The following is a 13,841-nucleotide window of genomic DNA, read 5'->3' as shown; positions in this document are numbered from 1 at the left end:
CCGAATTAATTTGCCAAGAGGCATTCAGAACAAATGTATTATATGGACATGGGACTTCTGATTATTCTTTCATATGTATGTTATTGCTTCCGCTACTATGTGTTTGATGTGTATGTTATACATTTTTAATTTTAAAAAAAAAAAAAACGTTTAGCAAACTTAGTGAAACTTTAGGTTAATTCTTTTGGATCCCTTGGCGAGGCGTTACACAATAATCTGCACTCCATAAAATTTTAGAAATCACTTTTAATTTTTTTAGAAATTCAGATCCATAGGTCCACGGATCCAAAAGTCTGTACATTTGTAGGTCCACAGATCTCTCTGGTGTGCAAAATTTAGAAGAAGTGAGGAAGTGTACTTCTATAGAGGTGCACTTTTTCTAGAATTGATACAAGCTAGAGGATATTGATCCAAGTTCCCCATTCTAGTGAGCATTAAGATCTTCACCAAGTGCCCAAGAATTTTTAGAGCTTACTCATTTTCCTTAGCCACGTAGTGACAGAGGAATACCCTGAATTCAACCAGTTCCATTGAACATTTTGTCATCTTCTTCTACTCCACCACCCATTCAACCACCAGGTGGACCTCCACATATTTCAACACTCCCATCACCATCCCAACCACCTTTAGGTCCACAAAATCCTCCAATGGCCTTTTTCACAAATGTAGTTGATTTACCCATTAACTTGAGAGGTTCCCTCCATGACCTCCTTAAGAATACCGAGAAATTTTGTCCAAGGTTCATTTACAGAGAAACAAGAACTGCCAAAGATCATGTCAAGGTTTTTAAGGAAATTTGCAATCGAAAGAAAATTGCTAATGAAGATGTGGTTCTTCATTTATTTCCCTACTTTTTGGGGGAAATTACCTTCAATTGGTATGTGAACCTACAACCAGGATGTATTGGAGACTAGGACACTTTTGAAAAATTATTCTTGGAACAATTCAAAACATTCATCAATCCAACAGTGATACATCAACAATTCATATCAATAAAAAGGGACCTAGCTAAGACAATTTCATGCTTCAATCATTGCTTTCATATGGCCTAGTGCAAGTTGGAAACACCATACACAATACTGGTTGAAGCCACCATCCAAGTTTATTTGAATGCTATGGACCCTCTTACTGTGATCTTTCTGAGAAGACTTCCTGCAGCAAATATTGACACATTGGACAAAGTCTTTGCAAAAGCGATCACATTCACGAAGTAAGCTAATCCTAATGGGGGGGAAATAATGCTTCCTACACAAACAGTCCCTACAATGCCAACATACCCTATGGCAGTACCCACCATGCCTAGTTAGTTCATACCTATGAACCTAGTTCCATTGCAGTAGGCACCCACTCCACAAACTCAAGAAATAACATATCTAGGGTATGAGCCCCTGAAAATAGTTTTCTTTGAAAAAAAAGCAACAGTTCTTGTGGAAGGAGATAACAATCTCATTTCAAAAGTTGGTCAAATGAAGAAGACCATGTCAAAAATGAACAATGAGTTGACATGTCTTAGATTGTCATGAGGACAAAATAACAACTTCCAAAGAAATAATGCTAGCCCCTACAATAACAATTTCGGTCAGAATTACAATAGGAACTTTAACAACAACAGTAACAACAATGCAAGAAACAATGGCAGAGGAAACAACTTCAATCCTCCTAACCACAGCAATGGCTTCCAAAGACAAAACCAACAATGGAATACTCAACCAAATAATGGAAGCGTTCTTGCTGATAACAACAACAACAACATTCAGTATACCGATATCAATCAGTATGATAATGGCCAAAATATGCCTAGCAATGATGGTGCGTACTATAATGGTAATCAAGAGGTGAATCAAAACCCATAATTGAATGATAATCCTCCTCCTATTCAATTCAATGCAATGCTATTAGAATCTTATGATTCTACACAAAATATACAAGTGGAACAACAAGCAAGTGAGGAATTCTCATTTCCTTTTAGTCAAGAACCCCATCTTCAACATGATGAGATGTTTGCCTTTCGAAATGACAATCGAAATACTTATAATCTCAAAAATAAAAGGGATCCTTTGACTGATGGAATTCCTCTTGGTTTGCAAACAACTCCACCTAATCCTAGAGCAAACAAAAATCCACCACTGGTAAGGCCACCCCAAGGAGGACAACAGTATCAGAATCAAGTGAATATACCAACAATACTAAAGAACCCTACTTGATCTACTGAAAAGTATAATGTTGTTGAAGATCTGAAGAAAATAAAAGCCAATATGTCCATGTTTGACATGTTGTAGAATTGTCCACAACAAAGAGAAGCACTCATGAAGATATTGGATAATACAAAGGTTTCCCATAATATGAATAATGTCCCTCAAAAGACAGTGCCACAACAAGTAAATGTTGCAGAAGCAATGCCCACTATGTTCAAGGACAAAGTTGAGGTACCCCCATTTTTGCTAAGCATAAGGATATATGGGAAGAATCTTCACAATTGTCTTATTGATTCAGGAGCTTCATGTAATGTGATGCCATTATCAATAACTCAAAGGCTAGGAATTAATCCTCAACCCTCTAACTAAGTGGTAATAGAGTTGGATAAAACAAAGGTAAAAGTCATTGGAGTATTGAAATATGTGTTGATATAGTTAACAGTTGATCCTCAGATCCAAGATATTATTGACATACATGTGGTTGATATCCCGGAGACATATGGATTACTCCTGAGTAGAGAATGGACAAGTTGTCTCAAAGGATGGTTCTCTATAGACTTCACTCAATTATGGTTGCCATGAGAAGGATTAAGCAATCAAATCAAGATAGATGCTAAGCCCAAACTGAAAACAATGATCACAAATTACAATGCCCCGAATGAGATAGCATTCTTACAATTGGATTTGGGTTCATACAAAGTGATGGTATTGATCATGGTTCCAAACAATACATCTCAAGATCAAAATGATGAACCTAAGGTGTCGGTACCCAAAAGTGAGACCGTGACACAATTCATAGAGAGTATGGTGACTAATCTACATTGTTTAGGAGAGGAATCTGACCCCAGTATCCTCCTCCTTCCAAGATTTTTACGGTTACACAAACTTAGTCATTTAGAGTTCGAATGGTTAGTATACCAAGAAGTAGTAGCAAAGGTGTTGACACAAATGATGGAAAACAAGAGTACAAAGACCTCAAAAGATGAAATTACTAAAAGTCAAGATTCAATGAATTCATCCAACCTTATTGAATAGACTAAAGAAAAAAGTGAAGATTTAAATATATCATAGAGTGATACCTCTTCAGATGGTGGAGGTTTATCTCCTCCTCCTCCTAGGATGATTAAAGTTCAAAGAAGAAGACAATATGTCAAAGGTAAGGGATGGACTTAGGTGGTCATTCATCTTGAACCTAAAGTTGAGGAAATCAAAGAGCTCATTGGGGAAATTCATGAGAAACAAGAAAAAAACACTCTTCCTCTATCCATAGGATATGAAGGAGATTCATCAAGCCCTAGAGGAGAAAAGTTACAATGGTTTCCCAAGAAATAGTTGTTCAAGGCTCAAGTAAAAGAAAAGTTAAGGATGAATAAGCACAAAGTCAGAAAACCAAAGGAAAATGTAGTTTGGATACTCTGCTTTGATGGTTCCAGATGCAAATTAGGAGCCAGTGTAGGTATTGAACTAATCAACCCAAAAGGTAGGTCTTTTTATGCCACATATTGATTGCAGTTTAAATGTACTAACAATGGTGCAAAATATGAGGCTTTGATTTGAGGACTTCTCTTTGCATTGGAAAAGGGAGTCACTGCTCTTATAATTGAAGGGGATTCTCAAGTAGTTATACGACAAGTAAAATCCATATACTCATGCAACAACAAAAGATTAATCACTTATAGGAAAAGGGTATAGGATATAATGGATGACTTTGAAGCTCTAAACATCAAATCCATTCCAAGAAGAAAGAATATGGTAGCAAACACCCTTGCTATTTTGGCTAGCGCTTTGCAACCAGTTGAAAAAAAAAAGTTAAAAAGATTCTCAGTCGAACTAGTTGTCATTCCTTCCATTCCTGACAATATCACTAACTTTTAGGTCTTTCAAGATGATCAACATATACTCGAGTTTATTATGTGTAGTCACCATTTTCAAGGATAAGAGATTGATGATACACCTAAGGACAAGCCTAAAGATGATAAACTTGAGGATGATGATGGAATCCTTAACTTGAAAACCAACAGCATTCCAAAAGGAATGGTTGAACTTGAATGTATCTTTGACCATGATGAATTAGCACTCAATAGAAGGGAAACTCAAGAGAAAGGAATCGAAGAATGTAACTCGTACAATTTGGGTACTGATGAAGAACCAAAAATGGTGCAAATAGGAAAAGCATGCAATCAAAAAGAAAGGGATGACATGATCAAACTACTCACTGAGTATAAAGATGTTATTTCATGGAGCTATGAAGAGTTAAAACTTATTATCCTGAGATTATCACACATGACATCCCATTGAAACCAGATGCTAAACCTTTCTGACAAAGACAAAAACTAGTAAATCCAATAATCAAACCACTGATTATAAAAGAAGTTAAGAAACTTCTAGATGCTAAGATCATATTTCCTATCTATCATTCCACATGGGTGGCAAATTTGGTTCCTGTACAAAAGAAGACTAGAGAGATTCATCTTTTTGTTGACTTTCGCAACTTGAATTTAGCATCTCAGAAGGATAAATACCCTCTACCCTCACTAGATGAGATGTTGCAAATTTTTAATGGTTCAAAGATGATATCATTCTTGGATAGTTACTTAGGATATAACTAGGTGATGGTTTATGAAGAAGATAGGCTAAAGACTGCTTTCACAACCAAGTGGGGATTGTTTTCCTACTGAAGGATGCCTTTTGGGTTGATTAATGTGGGAGCTACATTTCAACGAGCAATGGATGAAGCTTTCAAAGGATTGATAAATAGGTGTATAGTCATATACATGGATGACTTAACTATCTTTTCAAAGGATTGAAGTACCCATATTGCTGATCTAAGGTAGGTATTCAATAGATTTTGTAGGTACAACATATCACTCAATCCCAAGAAATATTCGTTTGGTGTTACTAAAGGGAAGCTTCTAGGACATGTCATTTTTGAAGTTAGAATTTCCATTGATCTAGATAGAGTTGAGTCTATTTTTAAGTTAGCACCTCCACACAATCGAAAGGAATTGAAATATTTCTTTGGAAAGATAAACATTGTATGCAAATTCATAAGTGGTTTCATAGAGATAGTCTACCCCCTCAATGATTTACTCAAAAAGGGAGTGAAAATAGAATGAGTACCAGAGATAAAGAAATTATTCCAAGATATTAAGGTTGCCATTTCCACAGCCCCAATTTTGGTAAGTCTAGATTATGAGTTACCATTCAAGATATATTCCTTTTCTTCTAAACATTCTTGCATAGGGATCTTGACACAAAAAAGAGAAAAGGAAGATGAGAAACCAATTGCTTTTATGAGTTGTCCTCTAAAGAATGTTGAGTTGAAATATTCAAATGTTGATAAATAGTCCTTTGCATTAATCTAGGCAGTAAAGAAGTTTTGTCACTACATACTCAAAAGTAAGGTGTATGCAATTGAACCTGACCCAACAATAAAGATGCTTTTTATGTAGAATGAACTTGGTGAAAGAAGGGGAAAGTGGATGGCAATACTTTAGGAATTTGGTTCTATAGATTCAACCTTTGTGACTGGTCAGAGGACAAGGATTGTCCAAAATGATTTCTAACAACCAAGAAGGAAATCAAAAGGAATTCAAATTTGATGATGAAATAGATGAAGATGATCAAAAGAAGATTGTTATATCACAAGTTCATATCAATCAAGGTGTGGTGATAGATGTGTGGTACCAAGATATTGTCTATTATCTCTTACAAGATCAATGCCCCAAAGGGATGAATAGTTGATAATGTAGGGGACTTAAGATGAAATGTGAGTCTTACAAGTTACTTGATAACAAGTAGTATAAAAGGAACTATGAAGGGATTTATTTGAAATTCTTAGGATGTGAAGAAGCTAAGGATGTCTTGGAACATTTCCATGACAAGTATGGTATGAGACATGGCTTAGTAGAAGCAACAGCTCACATGATTTTAAGATCGGGTTATTTTTGGCCCTCGATATTCAAGGATACTTTTGAACATGTGCATTCTTGTCATATATGCCAAACCAATGCTAACAAAGAGAGGCATCCAACAATACCACTACAACCGGTATATGAGGTGTGCCCTTTCACAAAGTGGGGACTAGATTTCATTGGCCCAATAAACCCACCATCATCAATTGGACATGCATTCATTCTTATAGCTACAAATTACTACACATGATGGATGGAGGCAGAGACTTTTAGAAATTGCACTGCTAAGGTGGTGACTGACTTTTTGGAAGAACATATTGTTACTAGATTTGGAATGCCATTCACTCTTGTATGTGACAATGGATCTGCATTTGCATTTGCATTCTTGACACAATGGGCATTTGAAAACAAAGGCATCATTAGATTCTCCTCAAATTACTACCCACAAGGAAATGGGGTAGCAGAGTCTACAAATAAGAACTTAATCACTGTGATAAAATGATTACTAAAGGAGAATCCTAGGGATTGGCATACACAATTGAAATATGCCTTGTGGATGGATTGGGTCAGAGTTAAAAATTCCTTGGGGAATTATCCATATTTACTTATTTATAGACAAGAACTGGCATTCCCACTCAATCTTAAGATCCCTATCTTAAAATTCATGAGTGGGTATGTTGATGACACTAACATAGTACAAATATGATTGATGAATCTTCTAGAAATGGATGAGAAATGAATAGCTACAGTAGAGCTCATGGCTAAACATCAAGTTGTTGTTAAGAGATGTTTTGACAAGAGGGCCACAATAAAATCCTTCAAGATTTCTAACCTTCTTCTACTATAGGATAAGGCAAAAGAAAAGCCACGTAGCCATACCAAGTTTCAATGCTTGTGGATAGGCCCGTATCAGGTTGCAAAATTTTTTGGAGAAAACACTTTTAGGCTAAGTTCCTTGGAGGGGGGATTTCTACCTTTACCCGTAAATGGGAAATTTCTAAAACATTATTTTGAAGCCTAAGAAAAAAAAAGAAAAAAAAATCAGTTAGATTTCATTTCTACATCTAGATTAGATTCCCATTTCTGCAAGCATGTTTATTTCTGCAAGTTTGTTTCCTTTCAAGTTGTGTGTTTGCTTTCAGTCGTGTGCTCATTTTCAAAGTTGTGTCAATCCTAAGGGGTAAGGTGTACTTGGGATTTTTCTCAAGATTTTACTAACCACTCTTTGGTCTTGATTTTAGGAGGAGGTATTTCTTTGTGAAAACATTTGGATAGTTGTGTGTCTTATACCAACCAAGCAATAGATGTTTCTTGTGAAAATAAGGGACTTTCAGTGTGGAAAATAGAAGCCTAGACTAACAAGCTCTCAACACTTTAAAAATTTTAAGATTTGATAATTTTGGGTGCTATTGAATTAAAGTCAAAGATGATGAGGAATGCTCCAAACTTTAATTGGTTCAAGCAGGAGGGGTCTCCTTGAAAGGTTACTAAGATCATTGTTTGGCGTGAGAGTTTCATAAAAAGTTCTAAAAGAAGAATGCAAGGGATGTTCATAAGAGATCGAATCCAAGAAATGACACCGATGTTCTAGCTACATAGTCTAAGTGTCATCCAGATATAGAAAAAAAAAAATTTAAAAAAGAAGAAGAAGAAGAAGAAAAGATAGTGTTACGTCTAAAGGATTCTAGAGATTTGAAATAGCTAAAGATACATTACAAAACAAAGTGTCTTTACTCAAAAGTATTGTTTCATCAAAAGTAACATGTTGAATGACATGGAACAGTTATGCAAAAAGACAAAAATTAAAAGAACATGGCATCCCACCAAGAGCCCTCGAACTGATTCTCTCATCTGGTCAAGCAATTGATTGATAAAAAGCCTTTGTTGAAATTCTAAATGAATGAGCTGGGAGGAGTGGAAGATTGTTTTGAGTTGTTAGAAAACTTTGTTTGATTGCATCTTGACATGTCAAAGGGAATGAATACACAATGCACACACTAAAACTAAAAATCTTGGGTCCTGATGTTTTGATTATAAAGTCATTTGAAATACACTCAAGGTGTTTGAAGTTCGGTTGGTGTTTGACACACATCGAAGGGATGTTTGCTGATAAAGAAATGCCTTGGTCATTTCTTCCTTTTTTCTAGGGCTATTTATTGTGGTGTCCATAACACATACCCCATTCCTCACTAGGAATAGGGATCCCCTACTTTTTTTGACTCCTGGACTCATAGTTCAGGGGTCGGGAGAAGAAAATTTGGTTAGAAGTTAGAAACAGCCAAAACAAAAAATCCCATGTGCACGCATTGAGGCACAGCGCGCTTTGCAAAAGAGAGAGAGGGTTATGAAACCCTCCCTCCCCTTCTTGCCTTGATCATTTTTCTCAAGAGCAAGGAGGGAGAGGTAAATGCACTCCCCCCTCTTTTTTTTATGCCGCACGCCCATGAGGCATGCACATGTTGCCTTGTACCTTGTGCATGAGCGGTGCACCACTGCAAGTAGCGCCCCTTTGGGTGCGTGTGTAGCACTTCCACAAGGTGTGTCACATGCCCATTTTAGGCACGTAAGCAGCACCATGCCCCCTTTAGGTACACATGTTGCACCCGTGCGGTGCATCGTGCGCTCCTTTTGGGTGCGCTTGCGGTGCTTTCATGGGGCTCGTACCTGGCTGTGCCCCTTTTGGTGTGTGCATGCGATGTCCACACTGTCGCACGACTAGTGTGGGCATGTGTAATATGTGCCCATTTTGGGTGCACATGCGGATGCCCATGCAAGTAGTGCATGCATGCTTGCCGTGCACCATTTTGGGGCATGCACACAGCACCCTCGTGACTACACAAGCGAAACTCCATTAATTTTTTATTTATTTTTTAAAATAATAATAATAAATATATATATATAATTAAAATAAAAATAAAAATAAAAATAAAAAATAAATAAGTTCCCAAGGGGAACCTTTTTTTCTTTTACGTTATTTTTCTTCGATATCCAATAATTAATTATGTTTTCTTTTTCGTGACATGCAGGTAATATAATCAGATGGCATCCACATCTAGATCAGTAGCAAAACTAGTTGTGTACAAGTTCCAAGGCGTAACCCCAAAATCATGATTGCATGATGAGTACTCTAAGATCAAAGACACAGAACCTAGACACATGGACTTGGGAGAGTTCTTGAGAGTTTGTAACAATCCAAGCAAAAGGTCATCCTTGAGATCTACCCTAATCTATTCTAGATTAGTAAATGTGGCATCACATCCTGAAACCATGCAGTCAGCTAAATTGATTATGAACCTATCTCAACATTTTTTTCCTAATGAAAGGGTGCTAAAGAGCATCACTGGGGAAGTGGTCTTGGATCTATGATCGGATAATATTGAGAGGGTTTTTCATCTCCCCAGAGCTGATCAGTTCATCAGGGTTTCATATGAAGCAACTGAGAGGTGGCACAAGGATCATTATCAGGAGGCCATAGACATCATATATTCCTCATTCTTCATTGAGAAACCACCTCAGGGGAAGACAATCAGAAAAGTGGATATGACTTGAGGATACATGAAGGATGACATTGGATATTCAATCATTCTCCTAAGCAGAGTTATGGGATTGCTTGCAGTGGGTCATCTTGCTCCATTCATGGTCAACTTCATTGAGACCATCAAACATGCAAAGACACCACTGGATTGGGCCACCACACTTAGTGAGAACTTATGTGACTAGTTGCAGATAGTAAAATACAAGAAGAAGTTCTATATGACTTCTTATGTGGTGTATCTACTTGCAGCAAGGGCAACCAACTATCTCAAGTTGTACAAGAAGGGTTTATGTAGGACTCTAATGCATGGATGTATATAGTTTATCCTCAGCTGGTAACAAAGAAGCTCTCATCGTAGAGCAAGGAGTATAGAATTTTGAATGATGCCTTTGTCTTTGACATCATTTGATTCATTAAAGGGATTATGGGAAGAGATTGTGTGATGAAGCCAAGATGTAGATCACAGCTCTCGATGCATATTTCATCTAGTTTAGAACATTCACATACATTCGGGTAGGTGGTGCATCCATCAATCCAAAGAAACTCCCAAGGTACCCAAGTGACAAGTTGGTTTGATGGAAATTTCCCAGCAAATTGAGTTAGCTTATGAGAGGATCAAAAGAAAATGGAGGCCTTGTTGGGATTGGATTTTTGTAATAGAAGCATACCAGGTAAAGAGAAAGTAGGATATCTCAACTTTCAAGTGGGAATGGGATAATTATCCTCTTGAAGAATATAACTCTCCCTGGCCATTCTTTGACAATATTGGTAAAGTGGAAAACCTAGTAGGAAAAGAGTTCTACCACAAGGATGCATTGAAGATTAGTGGATGAATGCCACAAATGACCACAATGTTTATATCAAAGACTATTGTAGAATGACTTTGTATTTAGTAAAAAAGGCTCTCCATTTGACCATCCTAGATGAGATAAGGCTATAGGACTCATAGGAGCTATTGGATCACCTCTTCAATACAGATAAAGTTGGTGAGAAGCCCATTCTGAATGCAAAAATTAATAGAGAGGAAGGAGATGATATTAATCATCGAGTGAGACATGTCATTAGAATGACAAAGATTTGGATCAAGAAACCCTTTCTACTTGATCCAATTACAGATATAGTGATATTCCATGCACATGCTCACCCTGAAAGGGGAAGGGAAAGAAAGTCATAGTTCCTATCTTTGCACTCTAATCTCCTATCAGGCCAAAAATAGTCTACCAACTAGATCATTTAGTGGGATACTACAACCCTTAAAAGAAGAAGGGAAAGAGGAACAAAATATCTCCTTAGAGGTTTCAGAAAAAGCATGTTAAAGAACAAGTCCCTTCCTAGTAACAAGAATCTAGTCTGCAAAAGCCCCAAGATGGTGGAGCTTCTGATATCCAGGTTGAATTTCCATTGCCTCCTATTTTTTCAAGTCAACACAAGAAGAGGGAGAAATTCTAGATACATCAATTCATCTGGTGCATGAAGAGACTGCTTCTCCTATGGTTCCATAGAAACAAAAGAGGATCAAGGTTAGAATGAACAAGAGGCAAAAATTTCATAAAAGATTAGTGCCTAATCCCTCTATTCTTGAAACCATTCCTGAGGAAGAATCAGATGAAGGGGAAATAGAGTTAGATGAAGAGGAGGAGCAAGTGCCTCTACAAAGGAGAACTTAGCTAGCCAAAGCCACTAATTGGAAAGAAGGAAGAGTGTCACAAATACCCCACCACCCACCTAAGCTAAAATGGTAGAACTCTCTTCTTTGAAAGATGAAGTACAATGATGGGTGAATGAGCAAAGGAAACTAGGTGATGGTGTCCTCTCCATCCTAGATTTTGATTTCATGATAGTGGGTATAGAATTGGTTGGAGATCAAATTAGAGATATCCTACAGGTGAACTTCAATAGCAAGATTGGATGTAGATGCCACCCAAGATGCAAGCTCCTCATCTCACTCCCCCATCTTCACCTCAGGTTATGATGGTAGATAAGGTTTTAGTAATGCCTCCACCTTCAAGTTTAGAAGAATATGTTCAGAAGGAATTGTCATTACAAGGGAAACCAAAAGACGATTACTCATGAACCATCAAAAGAGGCACAAATAGTAGAATCTATACAAAAACCTTCTAAGGAAGTTTAGGATCAAACTACAGGATCTACAAAAACTAAGACTATAGAAGAAGAACCCTCATGATAGGAGACTCCAAGAAAGAGCAATAGATGGAAGGAGGCAGTTGAACACATCCCTTCATCATCTAGAGCCAAGGTTATAGAAAGACATATCCCAAGATGGTTTTGGAAGGAGATAATGAGAAGTGCCAAGCATCAATTTCATGCTTCAGAGGATGATATTTGTGACATTGTGGAGATTTTGAACAAGCCTGACTCTCCATTAAATGATGCAACACCATTTGCATTCATTATGACTACACGAAACCAAGAATTATTTGCACATGGGATACATCTCGATAGATGATGACTATGGGAGTCAAGGAGGTTCTCACCCATATGGAATAGGATGAAATTGAAATTAGAACACTTGAAAGGCAATTTGAGATATTAAAGGGATATCTAGCTGAAGTTATTGGTCCTCTTGATTCTAAACGCCCTGAGGAGACTTTGAATACCATTCTTAGAGAAGGGGAAGGTGTATGGCTTAGTCCATTTTTGAGAGCTTTTCAAGATTGGTGAGATAGCCTTGAGGATAAAGGTGTCACTTTAATCATGGGAAGTCTGAAGTGATTGCATGCTACACAAGAGAATGTTGACAAGATCATGGCAATTTTGAGGTAGGACTTCAGCGTCATGGATGAGGTACGGGTATGGAGCAAGGATTTACAAACTCTACAAGCCATAAAAGGGAAAAGGTATTGCATTCTAATTGATGTATATACCAAAGATGAGTTAGACATGATAGATGATTGGATAGAAAAGATTTTAGATGGAAATAAAGTGATGGGAACATTTCATGATGAGATACACAGGCTCATGGACCAAGCCCAAGAGAAAATTTTGGAAGCCAAAAAGTTGTACAGTGATGCATGCTTGGAAATTTTTGAAGATGAAGAGCAAGAGAAGCTTTTTCTAGTTGAGGTAGTTGTGGAAAATTTTAGAAAGACTTTAGAGGAAGCATCTGAAGACATCAGACAAGCCTTCAGGATAGAGGAAGCAATGTTAGAGTTGGATACCAAACTCGAAGATTTTGCAGAAACTTGAATTGAAGTGGACAACTATAGATAGAAGGTCAAAGACAAGTATGAGGCTTTTGATCTTTTAGATGTTGCTAAGATTACTCAAATTATAGAGAAATTCAAGGGAAAACATCCAAACATATCTTTAGGATAAAGATGAGTAAAACCCATATGCTAGAATTTCAATTTTGACACTTAGTAAAATTTTGAGATTTTTGACCCAATCATGGTCTGCAACTCCGCAAGTCCATAGGTCTATAGCTCCATAACTCCATAGGTCCACAATTTAGAGGTACATTGATAGTTGACTACCAATTCCAAAAATTGCACTTTCCATGCATCAAGAATGAATTCTGACAGCAGTTTAACTCTGAAATACACCTAGTGAAAGGGCAACTTCTATTTTTGGTGTCTCCATGCACTTCTACCTTGACTGATGGCTTCTTCCTACTTCCTCTCTCCCGCTTTCCTTTTTTTGACATGTAAAAGACTCATGCATCCAAACAATGAGTAAATTATGGATGGAGTCCCTCTAAGCACCAGTTAGATTATTAGTTTGTATATATTTAGTTAATTTAAATGTTTTAAAAGTATTTTATTACATCAAGATATCTCTCACTCTCAACACAAATTGAGGAGATGATTTCTTATTAATACCCCATTGTAAAATGTAACAAGGGCTGCCGTTATTATGCAATAAAGTTATGCTTTTGGTGCTAGCATTTAGAGTGTACTTATTCTTGGCTGAATGTGTCATTTTTTTGTCAATTTTATTCATGAGATTGTGATTGAGCCAAAGGTTTATTGCATTGTTTCTAGTTATGTGATCTTTTAGTTCTTGTGTTTGCTATAGATATATGAATTCTATTGACATAACAAGCTTGAGAAGAGATCGCCCAATTTGTGTCTACAGAGATTTTTGTCTCACATGAGTGCACTTTTTGTGGCCTTGTGATTTGATGAAGAGTGAAAAATCATTTGATTTGTTAAAGATTCTCACTGACGATTGTATCAG

The sequence above is a fragment of the Cupressus sempervirens genome, chromosome 5 (genome assembly GCF_028749045.1).
Source record: "Cupressus sempervirens isolate cs-2001-9-10 chromosome 5, ASM2874904v1, whole genome shotgun sequence".
Classification (NCBI taxonomy): domain Eukaryota; kingdom Viridiplantae; phylum Streptophyta; class Pinopsida; order Cupressales; family Cupressaceae; genus Cupressus; species Cupressus sempervirens.
This window is presented reverse-complemented; position numbering follows the sequence as displayed.